At 44.1% G+C, this 18,571-nt stretch overlaps 1 protein-coding gene across 5 annotated transcripts in view; it reads right to left on the bottom strand.

The window, feature by feature from the left end:
- The window catches only part of tpp2 (tripeptidyl peptidase 2), a 147,366-nt gene that overhangs the window by 24,345 nt on the left and 104,450 nt on the right, over nucleotides 1-18,571 (bottom strand). Inside the window, exon 25 of one of the 5 annotated variants that reach the window (XR_013498869.1) lies at nucleotides 9,968-10,069. The exons of the other annotated variants lie outside the window; for them this stretch is intronic. The gene's annotated coding sequence lies outside the window, so the exon portion shown is untranslated. The remainder of the gene's footprint in view (nucleotides 1-9,967; nucleotides 10,070-18,571) is intronic. 5 annotated transcript variants of the gene reach the window in all.

Raw genomic sequence — 18,571 nt, 5'->3', positions numbered from 1 at the left:
CCCGACTCATGGCAGATCGCGTCTTTACCGAGCCCCGATCCGGGCGCGGGTCTGGCGCGCGCCCGAATCGGCCGGCGCGACGATTTAAATGCATTTGCATGCATTTAAATCGACTTAATAAAGCTCACGCCCAACTTTACTGATGAATCCGACTTTACCAGGTTGCGGCCCATTTCGCGTCTGCGCATTAAACGACCTGCTAAGTAAAAGTCCGAATGGGACTCCAATTCAGCAGGGGAACCGCCGAAGCCAATCCCCCCTGACCATCCTTCGCGGACCCTCCCCATGAACCACCCTGGCAGCCCACGCCCCCCCGGATCGGACCCCCCTGGGAGGCAGGCCCCACCGACAGATCCCCCCCCAACCCCTGGGGATCGGACCCCTCTGGGAGGCACACCCCCAACCTAGCTTGATCGCTGGTCTCCCTCCACCATCCTTCCGATCTGCAGTCCGTCGACAGCCTCCTGCACGTTCCTGGCCTGGGGGGGGGGGGGGGTGCTGACAGTCTGCGGCCGATCCCTCCTCCCTACCGGAGGAGGGATTCCCCCCCCCCCGCCCCAGGGGCAGACACGTCACTCCCCTTCCCCCCCCCCCCCAGCAGCACAGAGGATGAAAGGAATTCTCTTTGGAGGATAATGTCCAAATCACAGGAACTAAAAACCTGACAGTCCAAAATCTGGGATAATATTTCAAAATGTATATCCCCCCATCCCTGTCCTGTAATATTATCCCAGATTTTGGACTGTCAGGTTTTTAGTTCCTGTGATTTGGACATTATCCTCCAAAGGGAATTCCTTTCATCCTCTCTGCTGTCTGTGCTGCTTTGCCTTTCGCGCCCGGGCGCGCTGCCTGCGGTCTGTTCTGAACTGCACATGCGCAGCTGGAGCTCCGGCCGCTCCAACAACGCTAAGCCCCGCCCAATAGACCGGCGCCAAAAAAAGGCATATGGGCGCGCTGGAGCGCGGCTGGATCCGTTTGACGACCGGACCCGGCACTTAGTCCCGATTTGGTAAAATCGGCCCCGATGGGTGGGAATTTCCAGCTGCGCTCGCCCCAAAACCGGAAAATCACACCCGAGGTCAACGGAGGACCTTTGCACGGTTCTCCCCCCACCCCCTCCAATTCCCATGGTGGGCAGGTGAGGGGGGAAACTTCCACCCTACATTTACGTATTTGGTTAGTGGCTACATGGTTACTGTTCTTGGTTCTCCTGCTGTAATCCCATTTTGTTACCCATAAACAATTCTACATAATTCCTACTGGATTTTATTTAAATTAATATTTTGGTTTTATATTGATAATATTTAAAGCTCTGGTTCAAAATGTTAAAAATAGAGTTTAAAAATTAAGAGGTGGATATTGAGGACATAAACTGAAAGTAAAGGGTTAATGAAGACTGGCAGCAGCTGAGAGAATTATTTTTAATTAAGTTATAAATTCATGTTCCAAATTCTGTTCAAATAAATAAAAACTCTTGCTCAGATAGTTAGTTTTTGTCACAAGTGAATATATCATAGAATCATTGAGTCCCTACAGTGCAGTAGGAGGCCATTCAGCCCATCAAGTCTGCACCGACTCTCCAACAGGGCGGCGGGGGAGGGGGGGTGGGTGCACTGCCCCCCTGTCCTATCCTTGTAACCCCACATATTTACCTCGCTAATCCCCCTAATTTACACATCTTGGGACACCAAGAGGCAAATTAACATGGCCAAATTCACCTAACCTGCACATCTTCGGCCTGTGGGAGGAAACCGGAGCACCCGGAGGAAACCCACACAGATATGGGGAGAATGTGTAGACTCCACACAGACATATCATGGCCAAAAATCATTTACATAATTGGAGCTAAGTTGGACTTTATACGTGAACTTGAGAAATCAAATCATTCTGTGTAAGCGCAGCATGACACAAATTAATCGTTTTAGGAAACATGCAAACACAAATAGCCACTACATCTTTGAAAAAGTTAGGACAAATCTGCAGATTTTTATCTAACCCCAACAGTGACATGAAGGTAAAAAATAAAATTGCCTATATTCAGATTGATGGGCATCAACCAAAACATAGGAATAGATTTTCCACATACAAAGCTGGACAGAAAATTACAAAATTGTAATTATTATTTTAAAAAATACAAAAAGTAAACAATATGTTTATATTTATCTGGGTTCACATGTACTAAAGATATAGAGGGCAGGATTTTCCAGCCGCATTCACCCCAAAACTGGAAAATACCACCCGAGGTCAACGGATCTTTGCATGATCCGTTTCCCGCCCGCTATGATTCCCATGGCGGACGAGATGGGAAAATTCAGCCCCAAGTGTCCTTTACACATCACTAGGTAATCCTTTAAGGACTACAGTTGCATTTCTGTATCATCGTGTTATCATCATGGTTTTTAAAATAAGAAGCTTTCCAAAATGAAGAACAAGTTTATAATTATCCCTAATTACGCTACCAAATCAATTTGATAATTTATGCTCCAATAATTCCAATAGAATGATCTTCAATGTTTTATGCAGCATGTTCTTATAATCTAGAATACAACGCCTAAGAGTGTGGTGGAAGCAATTTAATAGTAACATTGCAAAGACAATTGGATAAATAATTGAAGGGAAAAAAATTACAAGCCTGTGGAGAAGGTTTTGAAGTAGGGGTGAGATTAATTTAACTCAGGCTGGCACAGAGCACAATGAGTTAAATGACCTCCTGCGTTGTATCATTCTATGTTTCTATGAGACCCCATCTTAGAACTTATAGCACAGAAAACGACCATTTCACCCATCGTGTCCCTGGTGGCCGACAAGTAACCATCCAGCCTAATCCCGCTTCCTGGCCCTTAAATGACAATCAATTGAATAATTCCATCGGGGCCATAAATAATATTCATAAGTTACTGAACTGGACAAAAATAATTTAATAAAGATCAATAACAAAATCCTATACTGTTTTAAATGTCTTCTAGATTGCAGAAGGAAATCACTGCACCCTGTACTTCTGACCGTAAACCATCACTAGTATTTATACTACTATCAATTATGTGCATTGTATAACAATGTCAATTAGATCAGTAATAAGAAGAAATGAAATATTGGTGACAGCTCCTCATTTCTGCAACCATCTGTGAGATGTACTGCTAAAAAAAAGTAAGATTTCTTTCGCAGTATTTTGACCATCTACAAGAACAAGGGCAACAGATACATGAGAATACCACCAATCACATAACACCCTGACTTGGAATTGCTGTCATTGCTGGGTCAAAATCCCAGAACTGCCTATCGACCAGCTATACAGAACACCACCTCACCACCACAGATTGATGATTTAAGAGTCAATCTTACAGTTTACAGCATCTTTTCAAGGGCAACTGGATGGGCAAAAAGCTGTGCTTGCCAGTCATATCCATGTCTTGCGTATTAATTAAAAAAGAGAGAATGCTGCTAATTATATTTAAGGGTAAATTTTTTTTTCACGTTTGCAAATGTTCTACTTGAGGATGATCATCGTCCTGTTTTTTCAGCTTGATCCTATTATTTTTTACTCCCTTTCCACTTTCCCGACCTTCCTCCCCATCAGTCTCCCTCTGACCTGCCCCTTACAAAGTTCAGATTCCATGCTTTGCTTCAGTTCTAAGTATTAGTCATTTTGCTTCCACAATACTGCAATGGTTTTATTTTGGACTTTTCCTTGTTCTCAGATTGGCCTCTGTAACTCTCATCCCTATCTGTTATCTATGGAATCTATTTTAGGCTGGGGATTTTATGAAGGATTATGTATTGACTGCATTTCTCTCAATATCAAAGATTAATATTCAATTAAATTCATTTGCATAGAATCACAAGGTTAAATATATATATAAGGACCATGAATTACGAGCGAAAAAAACATTTGGGGACTAAGATTTGGTGGTTGGTTGGTAAACTGGGAAATAAGATAGAGGCAGTTTGCATTCCCTAATGAGCGACATTGAAATGATTCATAATTAAAATAGTGCTAACAAATTAACATCTGCTATCATTAGAATAATGTGATAAGATGCTTACCTCATGAGATGAGCACAACACAGAATTTGGTTAAAAGAATAAGTAAATTGCATTTCCTTGGGGGGGGAGAAGCATTTGATGCACTGCTATTATCAAATGCAAAGATGCAAGTGCTAATTCACAGCACATCAACGGTATCTACCAACAAGATTGGTGAGCACGACCTAGTTAATCTATCAGCTGTAAATTTGATCATCACCAGACCATAACTCCAGCTACTGAACATCCCACTAACACCAGGAGGAACTTTTTACCTTTTTTATACAAGGCGTTATATTTTCATTTAACGGCGTGCTACAGTCAATATAGCCACAGAGACAATGCAAGTTCACTTCAACAATTCTGCTGACAGCTCTACTGAGGAAAGTAGTGTGTTTTGACCAACAAAATAGCTTCACCGACCCAAGTGTACTCTAATTTCATCTTGTTTTTAATAGGGAGTGTTCTGGCTTCTGTTGGCATGTATACAATTCACATGGGCCACAATGTTTACACCCTTTACCAGTATAATTTTAATTTGAAGGATGTTGCGAATTAAGAAATGGCTCTGGTTTATATGTTTCTGGAAATATATTTTTGAATTTTGAATAAAGGTTTGCAGAAATTTGTTACAGAAATAGAAGAAATACATGCTGTTTATCCAGTGATGTGGGATTGAGCAATGGACAACCGCACAGATGTCAACTTTGCACATGCTAACTACTCATGTTGCCAGTGCAAATTCCACGTATTCTAGTTTGTGTAAAATCTGGTTAGAGAAGTTTCCAGTTTGGTCAAAATATCCCTGAAGTAGAATGGCTCCGGGCCAGTCCCAAAATTACAGTTCCAACTTTAGCACTGTTTGTGGCTACTGGTCCTATTTGAAAATGAGTCAGTCAGGCAAGTTTGCTATCAATTTTACCACCATGGTTTTGCTTAGTCCAGCCTGCAAACTGCAGTAAAAATGCTCAGGTCCATGTTCACACCTGTCAATTCCCAGATGGTAATTTCAGATGACAGGTTGCTGATGGAAGTTGCTGAGCAAAGATAGTATGCTTTTCAGTTGGGTGGGGGGTGGTACTGGGGTGGGGGAGGGAGTGAACAAAGAACAAAGAACAATACAGCACAGGAACAGGCCCTTCGGCCCTCCAAGCCCGCACCGCTCCCCGGTCCAGGATTGAATCCTGAATCCAGGATCCCCGCCCAATTTTCCAGCCTATCTACATACCAATATCCTATCCACCGAGCTGTCCCTCACAGCTACGATGCTTTGTTCATTACAACCTATTAACTCACCCCCACCCCCCCATTCCTGACCATGTGATCTCCAGGGAGCGGCGAAAACCCAGAGTGAAAAACCCCAGGGCCAATATGGGGAAAAAAAAATCTGGGAAATTCCTCTCCGACCCCCTGAGGCGATCGAAACGAGTCCAGGAGATCACAATGGCCCTGATCGGAAAATGCTTCCCAACCCTAGTCATTTCCACTTCCACGAACACCATATGAATTTCCTGCCCCCGAGACAGGTTCCCAACTATCCGCAGTCTCGCTCTGTACTGGCACCAGCAAGATGATCATAGAATGAAGCCTTGAAACGAGAAACCAGGAACAATTAGCCCGCGCCGCTCCCTGGTCCAAACTAGACCACTCTTTTGTATCCCTCCATTCCCACTCCGTTCATATAGCTGTCTAGATAAGTCTTAAATGTTCCCAGTGTGTCCGCCTCCACCACCTTGCCCGGCAACACATTCCAGGCCCCCACGACTCTCTGTGTGAAATATGTCCTTCTGATATCTGTGTTAAACCTCCCCCGCTTCACCTTGAACCTATGACCCCTCGTGAACGTCACCACCGACCCGGGGAAAAGCTTCCCACCGTTCACCCTATCTATGCCTTTCATAATTTTATACACCTCTATTAAGTCTCCCCTCATCCTCCGTCTTTCCAAGGAGAACAACCCCAGTTTCCCCAATCTCTCCTCATAACCAAGCCCCTCCATACCAGGCAACATCCTGGTAAACCTCCTCTGTACTCTCTCCAAAGCCTCCACGTCCTTCTGGTAGTGTGGCGACCAGAACTGGACGCAGTATTCCAAATGCGGCCGAACCAACGTTCTATACATCTGCAACATCAGACCCCAACTCTTATACTCTATGCCCCGTCCTATAAAGGCAAGCATGCCATATGCCTTCTTCACCACCTTCTCCACCTGTGACGTCACCTTCAAAGATCTGTGGACTTGCACACCCAGGTCCCTCTGCGTCTCTACACCCTTTATGGTTCTTCCATTTATCGTGTAGCTCCTCCCTACATTATTCCCACCAAAATGCATCACTTCGCATTTATCAGGATTGAACTCCATCTGCCATTTCCTTGCCCAAATTTCCAGCCTATCTATATCCTTCTGTAGCCTCTGACAATGTTCCTCACTATCTGCAAGTCCTGCCAGTTTTGTGTCGTCCGCAAACTTACTGATCACCCCAGTTACTCCTTCTTCCAGATCATTTATATAAATCACAAACAGCAGAGGTCCCAATACAGAGCCCTGCGGTACACCACTAGTCACAGGCCTCCAGCCGGAAAAAGACCCTTCCACTACCACCCTCTGTCTTCTATGACCAAGCCAGTTCTCCACCCATCTAGCCACCTCCCCCTTTATCCCATGGGATCCAACCTTTTTCACTAGCCTACCATGAGGGACTTTGTCAAACGCTTTACTAAAGTCCATATAGACAACATCCACGGCCCTTCCTTCGTCAACCATTTTGGTCACTTCTTCAAAAAACACCACCAGGTTAGTGAGGCATGACCTCCCTCTCACAAAACCATGTTGACTATCGTTAATGAGTTTATTCCTTTCTAAATGCGCATACATCCTATCTTTAAGAATCTTCTCCAACAACTTCCCAACCACGGACGTCAAGCTCACCGGCCTATAATTACCCGGGTTATCCTTCCTACCCTTCTTAAATAACGGGACCACATTGGCTATCCTCCAATCCTCTGGGACCTCACCTGTGTCCAGTGACGAGACAAAGATTTGCGTCAGAGGCCCAACGATTTCACCTCTCGTCTCCCTGAGCAGCCTTGGATAGATTCCATCAGGCCCTGGGGATTTGTCAGTCTTTATATTCTCTAACAAACCTAACACTTCCTCCTTTGTAATGGAGATTTTCTCCAACGGTTCAACACTCCCCTCCGAGACACTCCCAGTCAACACATCCCTCTCCTTTGTGAATACCGACGCAAAGTATTCATTTAGGATCTCCCCTACCTCTTTGGGCTCCAAGCATAAGTCCCCACTTTTGTCCCTGAGAGGTCCGATTTTTTCCCTAACAGCCCTTTTGTTCCTAACGTATGAATAAAATGCCTTGGGATTCTCCTTAATCCTGTCTGCCAAGAACATTTCGTGACCCCGTTTTGCTCTTCTAATTCCCCGTTTGAGTATTTTCCTACTTTCATTGTACTCCTCCAGAGCTCCCTCCGTTTTTAGCTGCTTGGACCTAACATACGCCTCTCTTTTCCTTTTGACCAGTCCCTCAATTTCCCTGGTTATCCACGGTTCTCTAATCCTACCCTTCCTATCCTTCTTTTTTACAGGCACATGCTTGTCCTGTAGCCCTAACAACCGTTCCTTAAAAGACTGCCACATACCAGATGTGGATTTACCCTCAAACAGCCTCTCCCAATCAAGAGCTGCCAATTTCTGCCTGATCCCAATAAAGTTAGCCTTCCCCCAATCCAACACCTTACCCTTGGGACACCACTCATCCTTTTCCATCACTATCCTAAAGCTAACAGAATTGTGGTCACTATTTGCCACATGTTCCCCAACCAAAACTTTGAAGACCTGACCGGGCTCATTCCCCAGTACCAGGTCCAGTATAGCCCCCTCTCTAGTCGGGCTGTCCACATATTGTTCCAACGAACCCTCCTGTACACATTTTACAAATTCCTCCCCATCCAGAGTCCCTGCCCTCAGCGATTTCCAGTCTATACCAGGGAAATTGAAGTCTCCCACTACAACAACCCTATATTTCCTGCACCTATCCAGTATCTCCTGACATATCCATTCTTCCACTTCCCTTGGGCTGTTGGGGGGCCTGTAGTACACCCCCAACATAGTGACTGCGCCTTTCCTGTTTCTAAGCTCCACCCAGAGTGACTCGCTACACGACTCCTCCGAATTGTCCTCCCTCTGCACCGCTGTAATATGCTCTCCAACCAATACCGCTACTCCCCCACCTCTTTTGGCCCCTCCTCTGTCTCGCCTAAAACACTTGTACCCTGGAATATTCAGCTGCCAGTCCTGTCCCTCTTTCAACCAAGTCTCTGTCACCGCAACCACATCCAAATTCCTCGTGCGCATTAAGGCCCCAAGTTCGTCTGTTTTACCTGCTACGCTCCTTGCATTGAAGTATAAGCACTCCAGACCCCCAGGCTCAGTGAGGTCGTCCTCCCCCAGAGTGCTCTTCTTCTTTGCCAGCATTGTCCCAGCCACCACACTTATAGACCTAATAGTTTGATCCCCACCCCCCTGCCATACTAGTTTAAACCCCCCCGAAGTGCATTAGCAAAGCTCCCAGCCTGGATATTTGTGCCCTTCCAACTTAGTTGTGACCCCTCCCTCTTGTACAGGTGCCATCCTCTCCTGAAAACCTCCCATTGGTCTATGAAAATAAAGCCCTCCCTCCTGGACCAGTCCTTTAGCCAGGCATTCATTTGAACCAACTCCCTATTCTTAGCCTCACTGGCACGAGGCATTGGGAGCAGCCCAGAGATGGCCACCCTAGTGACCCTACTTTTTAACCTATTTCCCAACTCCCTGAATTGCTCTCTTAGGACCCCCCTACTCTTCCTATCTACGTCATTTCCACCAATGTGTATAATGACATCTGTTTCTTTATCTTCCCCTTTTAATATGCCTCCTATCCGCTCGGAGACATCCGTGACCCCAGCACCAGGTAGGCAGACTACCATCCTGGAGTCCCGTTCGCCCCCACAGAATCGCCTGTCTGTGCCTCTAACTGACGCATCCCCCACCACTATCGCTCTCCTAACCCCTCTCTTCCCTTTCCGGGCCACAGAGCCTGACTGTGTGCCAGTGACCTGGTCACTGTGTCTTACCCCTGGAGAGGCACACTCCTCCACACTATCTAAAACAATGTACCTGTTTTGGAGTGGGACAACCACAGGTGACCCTTCTTCTAACTGTCCACTCCCCTCCCCTCTCACACCTGTCACCAAGCCCTTCCTATTTTGAGACACCTCTGGAGTCCTCCCTTGTACTTTACCCTTCTGCCCTTTACTCCTCCTAACTGTGACCCACGTGTCATTCTCCCGATGCCCCGGTGTAACTAGTTGCCTATAACTGCTGTCAATTTTTCTCCCATTTTCCCTGACTAGGCTAAGGTCAGCGATCTGCAGCTCCAGTTCCCTAACACGGTCCCTCAAGAGCTGCAGTTCCACGCACCTGGCACATATGTGAACCTCTGGGAAGCTAGGTGTTTGCAGGAACTCCCACATCCCACATCGGAAGCACTGAACTGGCCGATCACTCATACCTGCCCTTATCCTTTATAGGGTTGGGTAAAAAATAACTAGCCTTGCCTTGCCCTTTCAGCCTAAGCCCTGTGAGCCAAAGCCCTTATAATGCACACTCTGCTACCCACTCACTCCACTGCCCACTCCCCACGCTGCCCGCTGTATAGTGCAGACGGCTTTTTATGCTCCCGACGAACCCCCCAAGTAACTGCCTTTTATACTAAGACTCAACCTCCCAGAATCCCCTTCAGCTGACCTCACTTCCTCAATTCAAAACCCTGAAAAAAGCCCGCGAAATATACTAGGAATACCCTTAAAGTGAAAAGAGAAGAGGGAAAAAGGAGGGTTTTTAAAAAAAAAGACAAAACCAAGCCAAAAAGAAAAAGCGGCACATCACTACCTGCACCTCCTAGCAGTAGTTACAGAACAGCAATAGAAGAGGCTTGGAGAGCAGGTCGCTTTCCCACCTTCTCAGCTGGGCAATAATACATGCGTGGGGGACCTAAAAGAGGGGTAAAAATAACTTTTAAAATGGGGATAAAAATGAATATAAATAAAATTATTTAGCACTGTGTTGTCACATTACATGAACATAATGAGGAAGAGAAGAAAGAGATAACCAGGTGTATCTCATGCAACTAGAAATTTGTTTGTCATTTGCAAACAATTTATTTTTTTAAAAAGTAAATGCATTCTTGGTGCATAGAAATTACAACAGGACATCTGCCCAACTAGTTTGTGATAGTCTTCATCTGCCAAACAAGTAGTAGTCTGTATCCCTCATACCTTTAATCCTTCTTTTGTTCAAACATTCCCTCTCTTAAATGCAAGAAGTCTCATAACACCAGGTTAAAGTCCAACAGGTTTATTTGGTATCACAAGCTTTCGGAGCGCTGCTCCTTCATCAGGTGAGTCCTGATCACATCCACATCATCTCTTAACTGTGAAGAGGTTTTTTTTCTTTCGACTAGCAATTCTGATGGTACATTCCACAGCCTCATAATCTTCTGTGTAAAATGTTTGATCTGCTATTGATGCTCTTTCTAAGCTCATTGCTATTTTGACAGTTTCCAATTTTCTGCCTCACCTTCATCCACCTACACCTCCATTGCCCATCGGGATGGTTTGAAGGCTGTCCCCTCCCTCCATGAATAGAGACCTAAATAGTTTCCACCCGCCATCCTCCTTTGCCTGGATGAACTTGTTTGCACATCTCATAACTTCTTTAACTCCACTCACTTTCCTCAAATAAAAGGTGTTGCTATGGGTATCCATATGGATCTTAGCTCTACTGCCTTTTCATGGGATAGAGCCCAGCAATGTGAGTAGCACTGTAACATTCCTTGTTACAATGCTACTCGCCTCCCTCAGTGTTTTTTCAGTATGCTGATGACTATGCTGGTGCATCTCCTGCTCTCACCCAGAATTGGAAAATTTCATCAACTTTATTTCCAATTTCCACCTTTTCTCATTTCTGATTCTTCCTCGATTTCTCTGTTTCTGGGGAAAGGCCATCAACAAATATTCAGTGCCCAAGTTCCAGCTACTTTGACTACACTTCCTCACACCTTTCTTCCTGTAGGCTCTCCATTTTGTTCTCTCAGTTTCTCTGTCTCCGTTGCATCTGCTCTAATAATGCAACCTTCCAACAATGTTGCTGATAGCTCTTTCTATTTTTCAATTGAGGATCCTCCTCCCAATCTCTGCACTATGGTTGACAGGGCCATCGACTGGATCCGTCCCATCGACTGGATCCGTCCCATCTCCCGTACTTTTGCTCTCAGTCCATTCCCTCCTTTTGTGAACCACAACACCAATAAAACATTGCGGATTGGCTTTTAGTTGAACAAAACCTATTTCCAGCAAAAGAGGTCTTAGTGAAGAGTACCAAAACCTGAAAGTATCATTCAGGTCTAAACGTGTCTGTTTAGTTTCCATAGTTTGTATCTGCAGCCTCTTTAGGGGCTTCAGAATCATTGATCTCTGAAAAAGTATCACCCTGCAGAAATGCTGCTTTTTTGTCAACTGACCAACACTCCCATTGTGTAGCCAAAAGAGTCAAAAATATTTTTAAGGTTAGCATTCAGTTGTGGGAGAATCCACACTAACATCCGTAATACCAAGTCTTTCTTTATACTGCCTAGCTATTAACCTCTTTTTTCAGTACAAAACCACCATGTGACAAAGATGGCTGACTTCTGTCTGTTCCTCAGGGTAAATTCCAAATTCTCTTCAACTATCTGACTCCGTTTGCCTCTCTTATTCATTTATCTTTAAGTTTACTGGCAGTCATCAAAACTTTACAATCATGATGACTTCCACTTTCAGTTTTATTATCTGACTGTTCTGTGATCCTTATTTCATTGTCTGATCAATTCAAACATTGGCCTTTATTTCCACTTTGTGGGTTCATTATGGTGAGATCTCTCTCTTGCACTGTTCTTTCTGTAGTTTGCGATTGTTTTCTGATCTAAGTCACTTCCAGGCTCACTATTACTACTTGCTCTGCACTTACTTACTTCCACACTTTCACCCATTTTGCCAGTCCATGGATCTCACTTTTTAACTGCCATTCTGAATATTCAACCAGACTTTAAATGTACCAGGAACTTTACTTGCACCTCCCATAATTGTCACATCTCTCCATTCATTAGTCTCATCGAATCATAGAATCCCTACAGTGCAGAAGGAGGTCATTTGGCCCATCATAATACACCGACAACAATCCCACCCAGGCCTTATCCCTACAACCCCATGCATTTATCCTACTAGTCCCTCTTCTGGAATATATATCACTATTGTATCCACTGTGGGTAATTGTTCTTTGGATGTGATGGCTCTTTCGTGCATCATAATCAGTATACCACTACCAAGTCCTTGACCTACTGCATTCTCCTCAGGAACCCTCATTGTAAAAATTATGAATCTCTGAGGTACAAAGTGCCTCGTTTATGCTATCAGGTGCACAGAGTTCAATATTTTATAATGAATTTCAATTAATCATGCGGGATGAACCTTAACAGTTTGATTACCATGTTTAACATATACTGTTTTAACATCATGAGGCCTTTCCATGTTTTATCGCTCTTTTATAGTATTAAAAATTTTCTGAATTGAACGCTCTCTTAAAAGATCTAACATGATCTCAGTGTTCTACAAATATTCTCTCATACCTCAGTATCAATAAAAGCCTGCCTTCTGTATGTGAAGCATTTAAGTGCTCAGAATATATGAAACTAACTGCAGTAGCTTCTACAACAGGAGGATTAAGCTCAAAGAACAGAAGAAAATTTGGGATTGTGTCCACAGACTAATTGGTAAGAACTATATTCCTCAACCATCTGAAGAGAATTATTTGCATTAACTGCCCATGATAGGATGGTTGACAATTTACACTTTGGTCAAGCAGCCAAAATTGTACACAGCTTTTCAATCACAGCATGATTTATTTCATAAAGACCACATCAAAAGGACCTCTGTTACTGCATACATGACACTGATACTCATGTATCTCATATCTTCGAACTCCTCACTAGCAAATTCAACACCATTATTGTTCAAAAGCTTTGCTGCTGTCCCAATTTGAGTCCATATCCATTTTTCTATGTATAATAACATTTCTTGCCCTTTCTACATGTTAATGTAAAAATGCTATACCTCACAGCCACGTCAATAAATTCAAGATGAAAATGCTTCTGTCTTTGTCACATAGATTGCACAATCGGTAATCTCATCAACCTTGAATACTCATCAATTACGTCTGTATCTTTTAGCACTATTTTTATCACTGACAAGGAGAGTATGCAAATTATTGATGTAACTTCAAGATAATAGTTTGTTTTTCCTCTTTTGCCATTAATGCTTGCCTAACCCTTTGATGAGAAATAATTAGGGGGATAAAATAGTACCCTGACTGGACAAACTACAAATCAACCAGTCCCCCCGCCCCCACCACCAAAACAATTGGCATCACATGTTCCAAAAATTATTTGTGCTTTTTCATGGAAGGCTTACTCAACAGCATAGGTATCACAACAGAGACATCAGTTACTATTAAATGATTTACTCCAGCTATTTCACATGGAATTGCCAATCTTCTGAGTGATCTCAATGTGTTGTCATTGTCAAACTTTTATATTCCTTAACTTTGCATCGATCATGACGACTTAATGAATCAAGGTAAAGGCTAGAATTCTCTGATCTTGCCCGCAGCTAGGATTCTCCAGTCCCGCTGCAATGAATGGAGTTTTGGCTGAGCACCAAATTCTCCATTCTCATTGGCACTCGTAGCAGGGCGATCGAGAGTGGAAAATCGTGGCCAAGATTTTAACCAAACTATCGCACATACTGTTTAAGTATAATAACAAAGGTGGCCCACGCAATATCCTAGCTATAGTGCTGAAGACTTGGCCTGCAGAACCAAATGCACCCTGAACCAAGCTGTTCCAACAGATCTACAACACTGATAGCTATGCACAATGCGAAAAATTGATCAGATGCGTCCTGTGCACAAAAAGCAGGACAAATCCAAGCTGGTCAGTCGTTACGCAATCAGCAAAGTGATGGAATGTCATTGATGGTACAATCAAGTGGCACTGACATACCAATAAATTGCTGACAAAAGCTCAGTTTCGGTTCTGCTAGAATCACTCAACTTCAGACTACGTTACGACCTTGACCAAACATTGACAAAAGAGTTGAATTCAAGAGGTGAGATGAGAGTGACTACCCTTAACATCATGGCAGCATTTGACGGAGTATGGCATCAAGAAACAGTAAAATCAAAGCCAATGGGAATAAGGGAAGAGCTTTATACTGGTTCCAGTCATACTTAGGACAAAAGGAAGACAGGTGTGGTTGTTGAAGGACAATTATGTCAGCCCAGGACTTCGCTGCAGAAGATCCTCAGGTACTGTCCCAGGTCCAAACAACTTCAGCTGCTTCATTAATGAGTTTTTCTCCATTATAAGGTCAGAAATAGGAACGTTCACTGATGATCGTCCACTGTTTAGTTACACTCTTAACACCTCAGATGCTGAAGTAGTTCATGCAGCATGAGCTTCAGGCTTGGGCTGATAAGTGGCAGGTAACATTTAAGCCACACAAATGTCAGGCAATGACCATCTCAAAGAAAAGAGAAGCTAACTATCTCCCCTTGACATTCAACAACATTACCATTGCTGAATACTCCGCTATCAACATCATAGGGTGGTGGTGGGGGGGTTAACCATTAATTGGACCAGCCGTAAAAACACTGGAGCTATAAGAGCTGGTGAGTGCTTAGGAATTCTGTGACAAGTAACTCACCACGCGCTGACTCCTCCGGGGGAGATTGTGGACGCAGATACGATAGTGACTTTTAAGGAGTGTCTTGACAAGTACATGAATAGGATGGGAAAAGGGAGATATGGTCCCGGGAAGAATAGGGTATTTAGTTCAGTCGGACAGCATGGTCGGTGCAGGCGTGGAGGGCCGAAGGGCCTATTCCTGTGCTGTAATTTTCTTTGTTCCCCAAAGCTTGTCCATAATTTACAAGGTTTCCAACCGAGAGGCAATCATTCTCTGCTATCATGTTAGAACTCTGATAGCCACTCGATTGACATACAATTAACAGCAATGACCACCATCAAATATAACTGAGGGCGGGCAGTAGCACAGTGGGTATTATCACTAACTAGCAATCAAGATAATTCTCTGGGAACCCCAATTTGAATCCCTGCATGGCAGATAGCCATGAATCCAATGTTAAAAATCTAAACAACCATTACTGGCCAGATCTACCAGCAAAGTTGGTTAGGCGCTCCTATCAGGGATGGATTTTCCTTCCTTGTCTTTATGCCTTTGTTCAGAACTTGAGTGAACAAGTTATTTGGTGGTTATCACAACCTACTGATATTAACATATATGATTGATAGACTGTATAGACAAATACAATCTTCAATTAATTATCTATTGAAGGGAACGTTTAGAAGGAGATGGTAATAGCCGCCTATCTGATGCACTCCTAGGTTGGTTAGTTGACTTCAAAAACAAAAATATCTCAAAAGAATTTCGACTGGCATAAATTATACCTCGGATTACTCAGCATTACTTCTGGCTGGAGATCCAAACTCCATGAATGTACCAGAAATTCACATCATTCCACATAAATTGCATCAAGATCTCAGGGAGATAGTCAAATCAAAAAATGCTGCCACTCATCAAATTGTGCAAGAAATATGCTCTTATCAAAATGTGTTTATTGTTTCTATGTATAATTTAATCTGTAAAGAAATCTAGTTTTAGCTATTGATTTGAGGGAGTTGTATTTTCTACCTTTTGAAACTGACTCTGATTGATAGAGGTGTTGCCATGGGAAATGCACCAAGGGACAGTTAACAGCCAAGCTCTACTTCAACTTCAAACCAAGCAGGTTAACTCTGATTGGTCAACGCACTGCCATGGGGATTGGCTGTTCCCCAAGCTTTAGTTGAAAAAACAAACATGGCAACGTCTCTACCAGAGTCAACTTGCCAATCAGCACTCTTCTCATGTAGTATAAATTGTTGTTCTCTTTATTGTTGGTATTCTTGTTAATATGTCCTGATGAGTGCAAAATGAAAAGTTTCAACAGTATGACCAAGATTTTTTTAGGATGGTAGGGTTTCCCATCCCGCCATCTGAAGAGTTGATGGGAAACACATCTCCACTGACACTGCTTCTCCCGCAGCCATTTTATGCTCCCATGGGCATTAATTGGCTGTAGGTAGGCCTTCAACCCGTCATGTGGGAACAAGTCCTGTCTTAGAGAACTGCCAGCTAATCTGATTGAGTGTCAGCTGGCCTCAAAGGGAGAGGGATGGCAAAGATAAAAGCGGGCTTCTAACAGAGATGGTTCCCCCTCCCAATCAAAGTCTAAACTTGATTATTTTCAGACCCCCCCACCCCACCCCCCTCCCACCCATGAACTCCTCTCACCCGACTAAAAATTGGGGCTGGGTGGGAAATGACCATCGAGTGGTCAATAACTGCCCACTTATGGGCCTCAATTGGGGCAAGGGCGGGCAATCCATCTGAGGCCTCACCCACCCCAACATAAAATTGCTTAATGGTCTGGGTGGGTGGAAACATAGTGGGAAGCCAGTCGTGCTATTTCATCCTCCCCTCGCCCCAACTCCCCATTCAGGCCTATGTCTCTTTTTTCAGCAATACTCAAGTTCTGTATTGCCAAACAAATAGGAGTACTTGTTAATGCTGAGCATATTATCTGCAGTGTGGAACAATAACAAATAGGAGATTCGATCTGTTTATTCAAGCCAACTCTGTGTGAACTATAATATTCCACTTTCTCCCTCACCTACACCTTATCAAAATTATGCTTTCCAAACCTCCATGTCTTTCTTTCTTCTTTTACGATGCTCCTTAAACTCTATCTCTTTAACCAAGATTTTGGCCTTCTGCCCTAATCTCACCTTATGTGACTTGGTTTCAAATTTAGATTTATAACGCTCCTGTGAAGTGCCTTGCGACATTTGATTACGTCAAGTGTGTTTCACAAAAATAAGGTATTGTACACAAGACTGCCCTAGTACAACATAACATAACATCTTTGGACTAACAGTTTTCTGTTTGACCGGCAATAGCTTTACTACAGTTAAACAAAGTCCCTAGATTTCTAGTTTCATGATGGATGAGGGCAAACGCTACAGATAGTAATTTGATATGAACAAAAACAACACAAATCAACTCATCTTAAAAAAAGTTAGGTAAAATGACAAGAGTTGCTGGAACTTAGGAATATTAATGCTTTTTAAATATTGCTCAGTAACTCACAAAGGGTAGATGAATTTTGATCTGCTCAAAAGGTTACGCAATAAGATTGTTCAATCTTCCTAAAAACTCTGAAAAATTTCCTGAAACTTTCCCTGGCAGTGCTGACCGTCCACCCCCCCGCCTCCCTCATTTCCTCACCACTCCCTATGCAGAGTGGCAGCAGGACCCCCCCATCCCCACTGATTGCCCACTGAGCCCTGCCCACTAGGCTCCATCCTCTGGGAATATCCGATGAGCAGTGCCAAGGGGGGCAGGCTGATACTACCAGGGTGCCAACGCCCAGGGAGCACTCCTGTCCCTCTGGGGGGCCCCGACTGCCCTCCTTCACTTCAGCAGGGTCAGGCCGCTAGCTCCCCAAAAGTGAGGAGCTACTCTAAACCCCGCTAGTGGCGGGGGGGGTGGGGGGGGGGTTTCCAGTGCAGAGCTGACAGCGCCAGAAATGTGGCGCTGAGAGAGGCGCTCAGGAGAGTGCAGCGGGATGGGAGAATCGCTCCTGTGTATTTAGTACTTCTGAGGCAGGGGATGAGAACATTGGGCTGGTTGAGTCTGTATGGCAAGATGAAAGGCTCAGCAATGGTGGGGAAGAGACAGGGATGGCGATGGGCAAGATTACAATGTGGAAATAGGGGTCTGAAACTCAAGTCAAGGTCAAACAGAGCACGGATATGCTGTGATTTTCTGGGCCCATTCGCCATAGGTGCAAATCCCGTTGTGGCCGCTAACTCTCATGAGAGAGCCATAATGGGATTTGCACCGGGAAGATTTCAGAATGAGATCATTCCTGCCCCCCTCTTGCCAATGATGTGATCAGCTCGCCGTTTACCTGATTACCATCAATTAGCATGGATTCAAATATTCCTTGCTTTGCCAGCATCTTTACGCCCCACCCCTCAAGCATGATGGTGCAAAACATGATCCCCCCTGCTTTATATTGACAAGGTGTCAGAAGATCCGGAGAGAAACCCCAGCTGTTCCGCTGGTTTACAGTCAGAACCTGACACTTTGCCATTTTTAAAGAAAGTTCTGCCCATATTGTACACGATCAGGTTCAACCTGAGTAGCCAGTTGGTGAAGTGGTTTGCAATGAGGGCTTAGTTAAGAGAATTGAACAAGATTGCCCTTAGCTTGAAAATTTTAAGTTTGAGACAGTTTTAGCTCAGACATAGTTGACGTGTAGATAGCACAACCGCCA

The sequence above is a fragment of the Mustelus asterias genome, chromosome 10, assembly GCF_964213995.1.
Source record: "Mustelus asterias chromosome 10, sMusAst1.hap1.1, whole genome shotgun sequence".
NCBI lineage: Eukaryota > Metazoa > Chordata > Chondrichthyes > Carcharhiniformes > Triakidae > Mustelus > Mustelus asterias.
This window is presented reverse-complemented; position numbering and strand designations above follow the sequence as displayed.